Raw genomic sequence first — 13,564 nt, forward strand, 5'->3', positions numbered from 1 at the left:
AGTTCTGGGGCCCGATCCCGACCGCATGCGCCCCCTCATGGAGCTTCCCCTTCCCCACTGTCCCAAGGCCCTCAAACGTTGCCTGGGGTTCTTTTCATATTACGCGCAGTGGGTCCCAAACTATGCGGACAAGTCCCACCCACTCATACAATCCACTCACTTCCCCCTGACGGCCGAGGCCCAACAGGCCTTCGCCCGGATCAGAGCTGATATAGCCAAAGCTGGGATGCACGCTGTAGATGCAACACTGCCCTTCCAAGTAGAAAGCGATGCATCGGACTTCGCCTTTGCCGCCACCCTCAACCAGGTAGGCAGGCCCGTGACATTCTTTTCCCGCACCCTCCATGCCTCTGAAATCCCTCACTCATCTGTCAAAAAAGAGGCCCAGGCTATCGTTGAGGCTGTGTGCCATTGGAGGCATTACCTGGCCGGCAGGAGATTCACTCTCCTCACTGACCAACGGTTGGTAGCCTGCATGTTCAACAACACACAGCGGGGCAAGATCAAAAATGATAAAATCTTGCGGTGGAGAATCGAGCTCTCCACCTATAATTACGAGATTAAGTATCGCCCTGGCAAACTCAACAAGCCTCCAGACGCCCTATCCCGAGGTACATGTGCCAGCGCACAGGTAGACCGAATCTGGACCCTACACGACAGCCTTTGTCACCCAGGGGTCACACGGTTGTTCCATTTCATTAAGGCACGAAATTTGTCCTACTCCATCGAGGAAGTAAGGACAATCACCAGGGACTGCCAGGTCTGTGCGGAGCGCAAGCCGCACTTCTACCGGCCGGACCGCGCGCGCCTGGTGAAGGCCTCCCGCCCCTTTGAACGCCTCAGCATTGCTTTAAAAGGCCCCTCCCCTCCACCGATCGACACACATATTTCCTCAGTCTGATCGACGAATACTCCAGGTTCCCCTTCGCCATCCCATGCCCCGACATGACGTCTGCTACCGTCATTAAAGCCCTTAATTCCATCTTCACTCTGTTTGGCTTCCCCGCCTACATCCACAGTGACAGGGGATCCTCATTCATGAGTGATGAGCAACGTCAGTTCCTGCTCAGCAGAGGCATCGCCTCCAGCAGAACGACAATCTACAACCCCCGGGGAAACGGACAGGTAGAAAGGGAGAATGGGACGGTATGGAGGACCGTCCAGCTGGCCCTACGGTCCAGACATCTGGCCTCCCGCTGGCGAGAGGTCCTCCCTGTTGCACTACATTCCATTCGCTCATTACTTTGCACTGCCACTAACAATACACTACATGAACGTCTTTTTGCCTTCCCGAGGAAGTCCACATCCGGGGTATCGCTCCCAACTTGGCTTACAGCTCCGGGAACCGTGCTTCTCCGTAAACATGTGCGGCTCCACAAGGCGGACCCGTTGGTGGAGGGGGTGCACTTGCTCCACGCAAACCCACAGTACACCTACGTAGCGGTCCTCGACGGCCGTCAGGATACCATCTCCCTCAGGCACAAAGCACCAGCAGGTTCCACCCCCACACCACCCCCGTCGCCCCCAGTGCCACCACCCCCTCCCCCGTCGCTCCCATCACCACCCCCCCTAGGACCGTCCGTCCTCCCCCTACCCACGCCCGTCGATGAAGAGGATTTCGGCACGCTCCCGGAGTCAACTTCGACCACGTCTGGGCCAACATCCCCGTCGCCACTTCGTCGATCTCAAAGGATCATCAAGGCACCGGACCAGCTGAACCTCTGACCGGCCCGCCGGATGCCAAGAGACATTATTATTTTTTGCTGCTCTGTAAATATTAACATTTCTGATTGTATATAGTTATCCACCAACCCCGCCAGACTCAATTTTTAACAGGGGGTGAATGTGGTAAACCACTGTGTTCTACATTAGAGGTTGTACGGTAGAACCTGCAGTACAGGTTCGCCTGTGGCCTCTGCATGCTAGCTCCGCCCAGGAGGCGGGGTATGAATATGCGTTTCCTCCAGCTCGCAGCCATTTCGCCAGCTGCTGTGAGAGGCCACACATCTGATACTAATAAAGCCTCAGTTTGGATTCAACTTCATCTCGTCAAATTGATCGTGCCTCATAGTAACTTAGTCTAACTGCACCAGCTTGCTCTGAGCCACGTGCTGGGGTGTGATGCTGCTAATCAACCCTGTCTAACTCTCTGGATGTCTGTCTGTGGAAAGAGGCAGGGTGTGAGTGCCTCATCCCTTTTATCGTGTTTATGTCATGCCCACTTGTGGTGATGCCACCTCTGAGTGTCCTGACTGCCCATTGGTTGTGTCCTATTCTGAGTGTTCATTGGTTGCATGTTTGCATATCATGACATCTCGCCCTTTTTTTTAGATGTATTTACATGTGAATGTGTCTGTCTAATGTGACTGACTGAGGAATACAGAACAGAATAAACAAAACAAATGCTCATAAGTCCAGTCTCTGAGGCTTGCGCCTGATCCTCGTCGGCCGCCGGAGAGGTGGAGGAGGGGATGACCGTGTCTTGACAGGCGAGTGGGAGGCACGACTGGTGGCCTCGTAGTTCAAGGTGTCTGGAGGTGGCAATTCGACATATGGGAATGGAGGGGAAAGTGGTCGTGGGCAAGCAACTTTTCGCAGTGCCCTTCGATTCCTTCGCACAATGGAGCCATCAGCCATACGTATGACATAGGATCTGGGGGCGGCCTGTCGAACGACGACAGCCGAGCAGACCACCCACCATCTGGTATCTTGATCCTGACCGTGTCTGCCGGGGATAGCACGTCCAGATCGGTGGCATGTGCGTCATAGCCCTGCTTCTGGCTGTCGCGAAGCTGCAACACTCCCGAGATATCCATCTTCTGCAGCACCGGGAGGTGATCAAGGTTGGGAAGGTGTATGGCTGGAAGCGTTGTCCGCAGGTCCCTGTTCATCAGCAGTTGAGTTGGCGACATGCCAGTCGACAGGGGAGTCGCCCGGTATGCAAGTAGTGCAAGGTATATGTCGGACGCGGAGTCCGAGGCCTTGCGGATGAGCTGCTTAACGATGTGCATCCCTTTTTCGACTTTGCCATTGGACTGTGGATAGTGCGGACTGGAGGTGACATGCCTGAAATTGTAGCGCTTGGCAAACGTGGACCATTCTCGACTGTGGAAGCACGGGCCATTGTCGCTCATGACGGTGTTCGGGATGCCATGCCGTGAGAATGTCTCTTTACACGCTTTGATGACGGTCCGTAAGGTCTGGCAGCTTCAGCACCTCAGGATAGTTCGAAAAGTAATTGATGATTAAGATATAGTCGCGACCATTCGCGTGGAATAGGTAAATGCCAACCTTGGACCACGGAGAGGTCTCTAGGTCATGTGGTTGGGGCGTCTCCTTGCTCTGCGGTGGTTGGAACCTCTGACAGGTTTCGCAGTTCAGGACCAAGTCCGTGATGTCCTGGTTGATGCCGGGCCAGTAGACAGCTTGCCGGGCCCTGCGTCTGCACTTTTCTACGCCCAGATGTCCCTCATGAATCTGCCACAGCGAGACTTCCGGTTTCGACTATGCGGAGTTAAGTCGCACATTCGGCAGCTCCCACTAAAAACGGACTTTTGGGCTCTTTTCAGGGCCCCCAACAGACTTTTTTCGACGTTTCCCGGTGTGGGAAGGAGATTGCAATAGTTCTCCGACAGGGTATGTCTTGGACCAGGAGTGAGGCGACTAAAAAAGTGGTGGTGAACCCAAAGTTGGCGGCGGGCGGGGACCAGGCAGCGTGGATGCAGTGGGCGGAAGAGCAGCAGGAGGGTATCCAGCGCTGCTTCAGAGAGATTAAAGCGGACCTGCTAGAGCCGATGAAGGCTTCTATTGACAAGCTGCTGGAGACACAGACGGCCCAGGGGGTGGCGATCCGCGAGGCCCGACAAAAAATCTCAGATAAGGAGGACAAGATCTTAGGCCTTGCGGAAAAGGTGGAGGCGCACGAGGCGCTCAACAAGAAATGGCAGGAACGGTTCGAGGAGATGGAGAATCGGTCGAGAATTTGCGGATTCTGGGCCGGCCGGAGGGGCTGGAGGGGTCGGACATGGAGGCCTATGTGGTCACCATGTTAAACTCGCAGATGGGAGCGGGGTCCTTCCAGGGGCCCCTGGAGCTGGAAGGGGCCCATAGAGTGCCGGTGAGGAGGCACAAGGCTAACGAGCCGCCGCGGGCGGTGCTGGTGTGGTTTCATCGGTTGGCTGATCGGGAGTGCGTGCTCAGGTGGGCCAAGAAGGAGAGGAGCAGCAGGTGGGAGAATGCGGAGGTTCGAATATACCAGGACTGGAGCGCGGAGGTGGCGAAGAGGGCCGGGTACAATCGGGCAAAGGTGGTGCTGCACAGGAATGGGATGAAGTTTGGCATGCTGCAGCCGGTGCGACTGTGCGTCACCTACAAGGACCGGCACCATTATTTTGAGTCTCCGGAGGAGGCATGGGCCTTTGTCCAGGCCGAGAAGCTGGACACAAACTGAGAGTCGGGATGGGTGGTTGGGGATTGCTGTTGGGGTGTTACATTTTGAGGGGGGGGGTTCTTTGCTCTTATTTCTTTTTGGTTCGGTGAGGGTGGTTAGTGTGGGTTGGGCACTGTTTTGGTTGGGTCTGTCGGGTGGGCTCTTGGAGGGGTGTAAGTAAATGGAGTAGGGGTGGATTGCCGGTAGGGGGGATGGGGCCCCGCGGGGGAGGCGGAGGCCCGAGTCGGGGTTGAGGGGACTGGGCCTGTAAAAGGAGCGATGACAGAGGTGGCGGGGCCGGGCAGGTGGAAAGCGCGGGCTTTTTCCCGTGCTGAAGGCTGGAGGAGGCGGGGCTGGGGTGGGGAAGCGAGGGTTGTTTCCCACGCTTGGGATGGAAGGGGAAGGCGGAGAGCCTGCTGGTGGGTAATGGAGGAGGAGGCTATGTCCCACAATGGGAGGAGTCGAAGGAGAGGCGGGAATTGCCGGGGTCAGTAGGAGTCAGCTGACTTGCGGGAGTGCAATGGGGGGAGTAAAGCAGCGAGGAGGGGTCCTAGCTGGGGGGGGGGAAACCGTGTTGCTGCTGCTATGGTCAAGGGGGAGCTGGAGCGAGTATAGGGGGTTGGGACGGGGGTCTGCCGCCGTGGGGAACAGGGTGCGGGCGCGTGGCTGGCCAAGGAGGGGTTATAGCTAGTCGGCGGGGGAGGGGGGCGGGTAGCCCCCTGATCCGGCTGATAACCTGGAATGTAAGGGGATTGAATGGGCCGGTTAAGCAGGCCCGGGTGTTCGCGCACCTGAAGGGGCTGAAGGCGGATGTGGTCATGCTCCAGGAGACACACCTGAAGGTGTCAGACCAGGTAAGATTGAGGAAGGGGTGGGTAGGTCAGGTGTTTCATTCGGGGCTGGATGCCAAAAACCGGAGAGTGGCGCTCTTGGTGGGAAAGAGGGTGTCGTTCGAGGCGTCGAGCATTGTGACAGACAATGGCAGCAGGTACGTAATGGTAAGTGGTAAGCTGCAAGGGGAGAGGGTGGTGCTGGTCAATGTCTATGCCCCGAACTGGGACGATGCGGGTTTTATGCGGCGCATGTTGGGTCGGATCCCGGACTTGGAAGTGGGGGGCCTAATAATGGGCGGGGGGGACTTTAACACGGTGCTGGATCCGGCACTGGATCGCTCCAGGTCTAGGAGGGGTAGGAAGCTGGCGGCGGCTAAGCTGCTGAGGGGGTTTATGGACCAGATGGGGCGGGATGGTCTCTTGGAGATTTGCCGGGGGCTAGGGAATGTTCATTCTTCTCGCATGTTCACAAGGCTTATTCCCGGATCGACTTTTTTATTATGAGTAGGGCGCTGTAGCGAGAGTAGAGGATACCGAGTACTCGGCAATAGCCATTTCAGATCACGCCCCGCATTGGGTAGACCTAGAGCTGGGGGAGGAGAGGGACCAGCGCCCGTTGTGGCGCTTGGAGGTGGGGCTGTTGGCGGACGAGGAGGTGAGTGAGCTGGTCCGAGGAAGCATAGAGAGATACCTGGAGGCCAACGATAATGGGGAGGTCTGAGTGGGGATGGTCTGGGAGGCGCTGAAGGCGGTGGTTAGGGGAGAGCTGATCTCCATTAAGGCCCAAAAGGAGAGGAGCGAGCAGAGGGAGAGGGAGAGGATGCTGGGAAAGGTGGTGAGGGTAGACAGGAGGTATGCGGAGGTGCCGGAGGAGTTACTGTTGAGGAAGAGGCATAGCCTCCAGGCCGAATTCAACCTGTTGACCACCAGGAAGGCGGAGGTGCAGTGGAGGAAGGCCCAGGGGGCGATTTATGAGTATGGGGAAAAGGCAAGTCGGATGCTGGTGCATCAGGTTCGGAAGCGGGAAGCAGCTAGGGGGATCGGGGGAGTTAAGAGTAGGGGAGGGAGTGTGGTGCGGAGTGGGGTTGGCATCAATGGGGTCTTCAGGGACTTTTGTGAGGAATTGTATCGGTCCGAGCCCCCACTGGAGGAGAGTGGGATGGGCCACTTTCTGGAACAATTGAGGTTTCCGAAGGTGGAGGAGGAACTGATGGCGGGATTGGGGGCCCCGATTGGGCTGGAGGAGCTGGCCAAAGGGATAGGGAGCATGAAATGAAATGAATGAAAATCGCTTATTGTCACAAGTAGGCTTCAATGAAGTTACTGGGAAAAGCCCCTCGTCGCCACATTCCGGTGCCTGTTCAGGGAGGCTGGTACGGGAATTGAACCGTGCTGCTGGCCTGCCTTGATCTGCTTTCAAAGCCAGCGATTTAGCCCTGTGCATGCAGGCGGGGAAGGCACCGGGGCCGGATGCTTTCCCGGTCGAATTCTACAAGAAATATGTGGACCTGTTGGGCCCGTTGCTAGTTAGGACCTTCAATAAGGCAAGGGAGGGGGGGGGTGCCTTGCCCCCGACGATGTCCCGGGCACTGATCTCCTTGATCCTGAAGCGGGTCTTACAGGTCGATTTCATCGTTAAATGTAGATGCCAAGGTGCTGGCGAATGTCTTAGCCACGAGGATTGAGGATTGTGTGCCGCAGGTGATCCATAAAGACCAGACCGGGTTCGTGAAGGGGAGGCAGTTGAACGCAAATGTGCGGAGGCTCCTGAACATTATTATGATGCCGGCGACGGAGGGGGAGGCAGAGATAGTGGTGGCGATGGACGCTGAGAAGGCCTTCGATAGGGTAGAGTGGGGGTATTTGTGGGAGGTGCTGAAGAGGTTCGGGTTTGGGGAGGGGTTTGTCAGGTGGGTTAGGCTGTTGTACGAGGTCCCGATGGCGAGTGTGGCCACGAACAAGAGGAGGTCTGAGTACTTTTGGTTGCATCGAGGAACGAGGCAGGGTTGTCCCCTATCCCCCCTGCTCTTCGCACTGGCGATTGAACCCCTGGCTATGGCACTGAGGGAGTCGAGGAACTGGAGGGGGTTGGTGCGGGGTGGGGAGGAGCATAGGGTGTCGCTCTATGCGGACGACTTGCTGCTATATGTGGCGAACCCGGTGGGGGGAATGCCGGGAGGTAATGAGAATCCTCAGGGAGTTTGGGGATTTCTCAGGGTACAAGCTCAACATGGGGAAGAGCGAGTTGTTCGTGGTCCACCCAGGGGACCACGAGAGAGGAATTGGCGAGGTCCCACTAAAAAGGGCGGAGAGGCGCTTCAGGTATTTGGGGGTCCAGGTGGCCAGGAGCTGGGGGGCCCTGCATAGACTTAATTTCACGAGGCTGGTGGAGCAAATGGAGGAGGAGTTCAAGAGGTGGGACGCGTTGCCGCTGTCCCTGGCAGGTAGGGTGCAGTCAGTTAAGATGACGGTGCTCCCAAGGCTTTTGATCCTGTCCTAGTGCCTCCCCATGTTTATCCCGAAGGCCTTCTTTAGGCGGGTCAACAGGAGCATAACGAGGTTTGTGTGGGCGCGAGGGTCTCCGAGGGTGAGAAGGGTGTTCCTGGAGCGGAGTAGGGATGGGGGGGCTGGCACTGCCCAACCTCTGTGGGTACTACTGGGCCGCCAATGCGGCGATGGTGCGCAAGTGGGTGATGGAGGGGGAGGAGGCTGCATGGAAGAGGCTGGAGATGGTGTCTTGTGAGGGTACGAGTCTGGAGGCGCTGGCAATGGCACCGCTGCCACTCCCTCCAATGAGATATACCACGAGCCCGGTAGTGGCGGCTACCCTCAAAATCTGGGGGCAATGGAGGCGGCACAGGGGGGAAGTTGGAGCCTCGGTGTGGACCCCAATACGGGGGAACCACCAGTTTGTCCCAGGGAGAATAGACGGAGGGTTTTTGGGGTGGCACAGGGCAGGGATAAGAAGGTTGGGGGACCTGTTTGTGGATGGGAAGTTCGCGAGTCTGGGTGAACTGGAGGAGAATTACGGGCCCCCCCCCCCCCCGGGGAACACCTTTAGATATTTACAGGTAAGGGCGTTTACTAGGCGGCAAGTGGTGGAATTCCCTCGGCTGCTGCCACACACAGTACAGGACAGGGTGCCCTCGGGGGGGGTGGGTTGGAGTGGGGAAGATCTCGGAAACCTACCAGGTGATGCAGGAGGAGGAGGAGGCCTCGGTGGTGGAGTTGAAAGGTAAATCGGAAGAGGAGTTGGGAGAGGAGATCGAAGAGGGGACGTGGGCAGATGCCCAGGGGAGGGTGAACTCTTCCTCTTCGTGCGCGAGGCTCAGCCTCATACGGTTTAAGGTGCTGCACAGGGCACACATGACCGGGACAAGGATGAGCAGGTTCTTTGGGGGTGAGGACAGGTGTGTTAGGTGCTCAGGGAGCCCAGCAAATCACACCCATATGTTCTGGGCATGCCCAGCGCTGGAGGAATTTTGGAAGGGCGTAGCGAGGACGGTGTCGGGTGGTAGGATCCAGGGTCAAGCCGGGCTGGGGGCTCGCAACATTTGGGGTTGCAGGGGAGCCGGGAGTGCAGGACGCGAAAGAGGCCGGTATTCTGGCCTTTGCTTCCCTGGAAGAATTCTACTTCAGTGGAGGGATGCGAGGCCCCCAAGCGTGGAATCCTGGATCAATGATATGGCGGGGTTCATTAAATTGGTGAGGGTGAAATTCGCCTTCAGGGGATCGGTACAAGGGTTCTTTAGGCCGTGGCAACCGTTCTTGGACTTCCTGGCAGAACGGTAGACAATGGTCAGCAGCAGCAGCAACCGGGGGGGGGGTGGGGGGGGGGGGGGGGAGGAGTGGGCAGGTCTATTTTACTTCTGTTTATTTACCCTGGGGTTCTGAGGGGGTGCATATATTTGCTATGTTTGCTTTGTGTTAATTCGGGGTGTTAATTTATTATTTATGTATAGGGCGGAGGGGGGCAGGGGGTTGTTTTACTTTGTTCTGTATTTAATTTTATTGGGTTCCTTTTTTATTCTGTTGTTGATATTTTGTGAAAACGGCAATAAAAATTATTTTTTTTTTTAAAAAAATGAATCTGCCACAGCACAATGCTCTGGAGACGTAGCAGGATGACTATACTGTCCAGGTTGAGCAGGATGCCGTCGATCAGCGTCAGGTTGTCCTTGACGTTGTAGAATTAAGGGCATCGCCCTTTCTGCCAGCCAATGCTGAGGATGTGGATGACTTGCTGCAACAAGGGGTCTATGGCCGTCTCTTCTCGGATGAGAACAATCTTCTCATCTGTTGCCGGGAGAGTGCTTGCACACAGTTGTACCTGCAATTCAATGTGCTGGATGATTTGCAGTGGTTCACTGGGTGAGTTGACGGAGCGGGACAATGCATCGGCGATGATGAGCTCCTTGCCAGGTGTGTACACCAAAATAAATAAATCATACCTCCGGAGTTTGAGCAGAATTCTCTGCAAACGAGGCGTCATGTCGTTCAGGTCCTTTTGGATGATGTGGACCAGAGGCCTATGATCCGTCTCAACAGTAAATGTTGGCAAGCCGTAGACATAATCATGAAATTCGAGGATGCCGGTGAGAAGACCTAAACACTCCTTCTCAATCTGCGCATATCTGGTCCCAGTGGGTGTCATTGCCCGTGACCCGTATTCTACTGGTACCCAGGATGATGTGTCGTCTCTTTGAAGCCCCAATGCCATCCTGACTCGCATCTGTGGATATCTTGGTCTCTCGGTCTGGGTCAAAGAATGCAAGGACGGGTGCAGTGGTGAGCTTGGCTTTCAGCTCCAGCCACTCTGTTCGGTGCTCTGCCTTCCACTCAAAGGCAGTTGATTTTTTCACCAGGTTGCGTAGGGCTGTGGTGTGTGTGGCCAAATTCGGGATGAACTTGCCACGGAAATTGACCATTCCCAGGAAGCGCAGTACTGCCTTCTTGTCCTCAGGGACTTTCATTGCCTCGATGGCTTTAATTTTCTCTTTGTCCAGGCGCACGCCGTGTTGCGAAATCTGGTCACCCAGTAACTTCAATGTGGATGTCCCAAAACAGCACTTGGACCTGTTTAGCTTGAGGCCATGTTCATGTAGCGTCGGAATACTTTCTTGAGTCGCGACACATGTTCCTCTGGGGCTGTGGACCAGATTATGATATTGTCAAAGTAGACATGAACCCCTTCAATTCCCTCCATCATCTGTTCCATGATGCGATGGAAAATCTCTGATGCCGAGATGATGCCAAATGGCATTCGGTTGTAGCAGAATCTGCTAAAAGGCGTGTTGAAGGTGCAGAGCCTTCTGCTGGATTCTTCAAGTTGGATTTGCCAAAATCCTTGGGATGCATCCAATTTAGTGAAGAAGCGCGTATGTGCCATCTCACTCGTGATTTCTTCCCTCTTCGGGATGGGGTAATGTTCCCATATAATGTTTTTGTTTAGATCCTTGGGGTCAATGCAGATGCGTCGGTACCCTGAAGGCTTCTTTACGCACACCATCGAGCTGACCCAGTTGGTTGGTTCAGTGACCTTGGAGATGATGCCTTTTTGTTGTAGACCCGTGAGCTCTGCCTTCAGGCGCTCTCTCAGTGGAGCAGGGACACGTCGTGGACCACTGGCTTGGCATCAGGCCGCAGTAGAATATTGTACTCGTACGGCAGCATGCCCATCCCATTAAATACATCTGGGTACTGGGTTAGGATGTCGTCGATGCTGGCCTGAAGATCCGAATGGGACGGCGTCATGGTGTGGACCCTTTGAATGCGGTTCAGTTGCTTGCAGGCGTGCGCACCTAGCAGGGACGCCCTGTCGTGTTTAACGATCTCGAAGCATAAGCTTACTTGTGTGTGTTGGCTGGACACCTGCAGATGGCAGGACCCCAGTGCCTTGATTGCGCTTCCATTGTAGTCCAGGAGTTTGCAGGCAGCTGGAAGGATTGTGGGGGGCTTCTTGATTCTCTTGAAGTCCACCTGCTAAATCAAGTTGGTGGAGGCAACTGTGTCCAGTTTGAACTGGATGGGGCAGTGGTTGACCTTCATCACTGCATGCCATTCGTCCTCAGAATCCACGGCCAGGATTGATTGGACTTACGATGGGTCCGGTGTGGTGTATTCGCACTTCGTAATAATGCCCACTCAGTAAGTGTTTCCAGGTATTCATCATCTGGATCCGTCGCACTGCCTGGATCAGAGTCATGCATTCGGTGTTGCACACTTCTGATGCACCTCTGTCGGAATTGGAAGCGCTGGCTCCTGACTGGTGGTGCAGATCTGCACAGGGCTGCATAGTGGTTTGGTTTCCCACAGTTTAAACAGCGTTTGCCTCTTGCAGGGCAGTTTTAAAAAAATTGGGCGGTGCCGCAGTTCGCACATGTCATGACGTCGGCGTCATGATGCTCAGTGCGTCGTTGCGCATGCGCGGTGGGGTTCTTGGACATCTGCACCTGCGCAGTGCAGTTTTCGGCCGCTTCGTGTTCCTGATCGCATTGCGCATGCGTCGGCCCCGGGAAGAGCGTGCAAAATGGCCGCTTTTGTCAATGTGGAGGCGCTGCATCCAGGAGATGGCCTGAACAGTCTCCACCTCGTCGGAGGCTTATTTTTCACTTTCTGCCGTTTTGTACTGTGAATAGCGATTTTTAGAGTGCTCATGCACAGTACACGTTTCAATCGTGACTGGCAGGGTCATGTGCTTGATTTTCAACAATTGCTCTCGCAGAGGATCAGAGTGGTCTCGAAAAACGATTTGGTCTCTGATTATGGAGTCAGTGATATAACCAAAGTTGCAGGATTGCGCTAGCAGTCTAAGGTTAGTTAGATAGGAATTGAAGGATTCATCTTTACCTTGCATCCTCTGCTTGAAGATGTAGCGCTCAAAGATTTCTTGGTGTCCACCTCGCAGTGGCTGTCGAATTTGTCCAGGATGGTTTGGTACTTCATTGTGTCCTGCCCTGCGGAAAAGTGAAAGGAGTTGAAGATCTCTATCGCATGGTCACCCGCAGTGGTGAGTAGAAGAGCTATCTTCCGAGCATCGGTCGCGGCATTGAACATAGAACATAGAACATTACAGAGCAGCGGATGCTTCCACATATAGTTGAAATTCCTGCTTGAATGATCGCCAATTGGCACTAAGATTGCCGGTGGTCCTGAGCTGATGAGGAGCCTGAATCTTGTCCATTGTGCCTGTATTCAGTAGCTGGTTGTCACGGATCTTGCTGAGTTGAACTAAATAGATTGAACAGTAACTCCTGGTATCATGTTGTGTTATGCTGCTTCGGATAACACAGGCTGCTACTTGATGCAGTCTTAACTAAAGGATGCTCCAAACTCTGAAATTAGTTCAACGTGTTTATTGAACTATTAACACAGTTCTCAAATGAGTTCGACTCTCTGCTAATCTAACTGTAGTAACTCAGTCTAACTGTACCGGCTTGCCCTAAGCTACGTGCTGAGGTGTGATGCTGCTGATCAACCCTGTCTAACTCTCTGGATGTCTGTCTGTGGAAAGAGGCAGGGTGTGAGTGCCTCATCCCTTTTATTGTGTTTATGTCATGCCCCCTTGTGGTGATGCCACCTCCGAGTGTCCTGACTGCCCATTGGTTGTGTCCTATTCTGAGTGTCCATTGGTTGCATGTTTGCATATCATGACAGGGAGGATTGGGAGGCTCGAGAAGATTACAGAGATAGGGAGGGGCAAGGCCGTGAGAAGAATTGAAAACAATGATGAGAATTTTAGAATTTGATTCTCATTAACCCAGAGCCTTTTGTAGGGTCACTGAGCACAGGGGTGATGTGTGAACAAAACTTGGTATGAGTAAACACGCACATAACAGAGTTTTGGACGACCTCAAGATCACAGGGAGGTTGAATGTGGGAGGCTGGCTGGGAGTGGGTTAGGATAGTTAAGTCTAGAGGTAACAAAAGAATGGATGAGAGTTTCAGCAGTAGATGAGCTGAGACTGGGGTGGAGTCAGAGGATGTTACTAACGGGGAAATAGACGGTCTTGGTGATAATGTGAATATGTGGTTGGAAGCTCATCTTGGGATGAAATATTTCACCATGCTTATGATGTAGTCTCAGCCATATGCCAGTGAGGGAGGAGGGGGGGGGGGGGGGGGGGGGGGAGGAGGGTTGGATGGAGTTGGTGTCTAGGGAGTGGAGACTGTAGTGGCAGTAAGGACAAAGCTTCCCAATATTTAAATCAAAGACATTTATTTTCATTCAATATTAGTTGTCAGGGTGGTGTATGACTTGGAGGTGATCGTATTTACACACACACCTTTAACCTTTTAGGGG

This window comes from Scyliorhinus torazame, chromosome 5 (genome assembly GCF_047496885.1).
Source record: "Scyliorhinus torazame isolate Kashiwa2021f chromosome 5, sScyTor2.1, whole genome shotgun sequence".
Classification (NCBI taxonomy): Eukaryota; Metazoa; Chordata; class Chondrichthyes; order Carcharhiniformes; family Scyliorhinidae; genus Scyliorhinus; species Scyliorhinus torazame.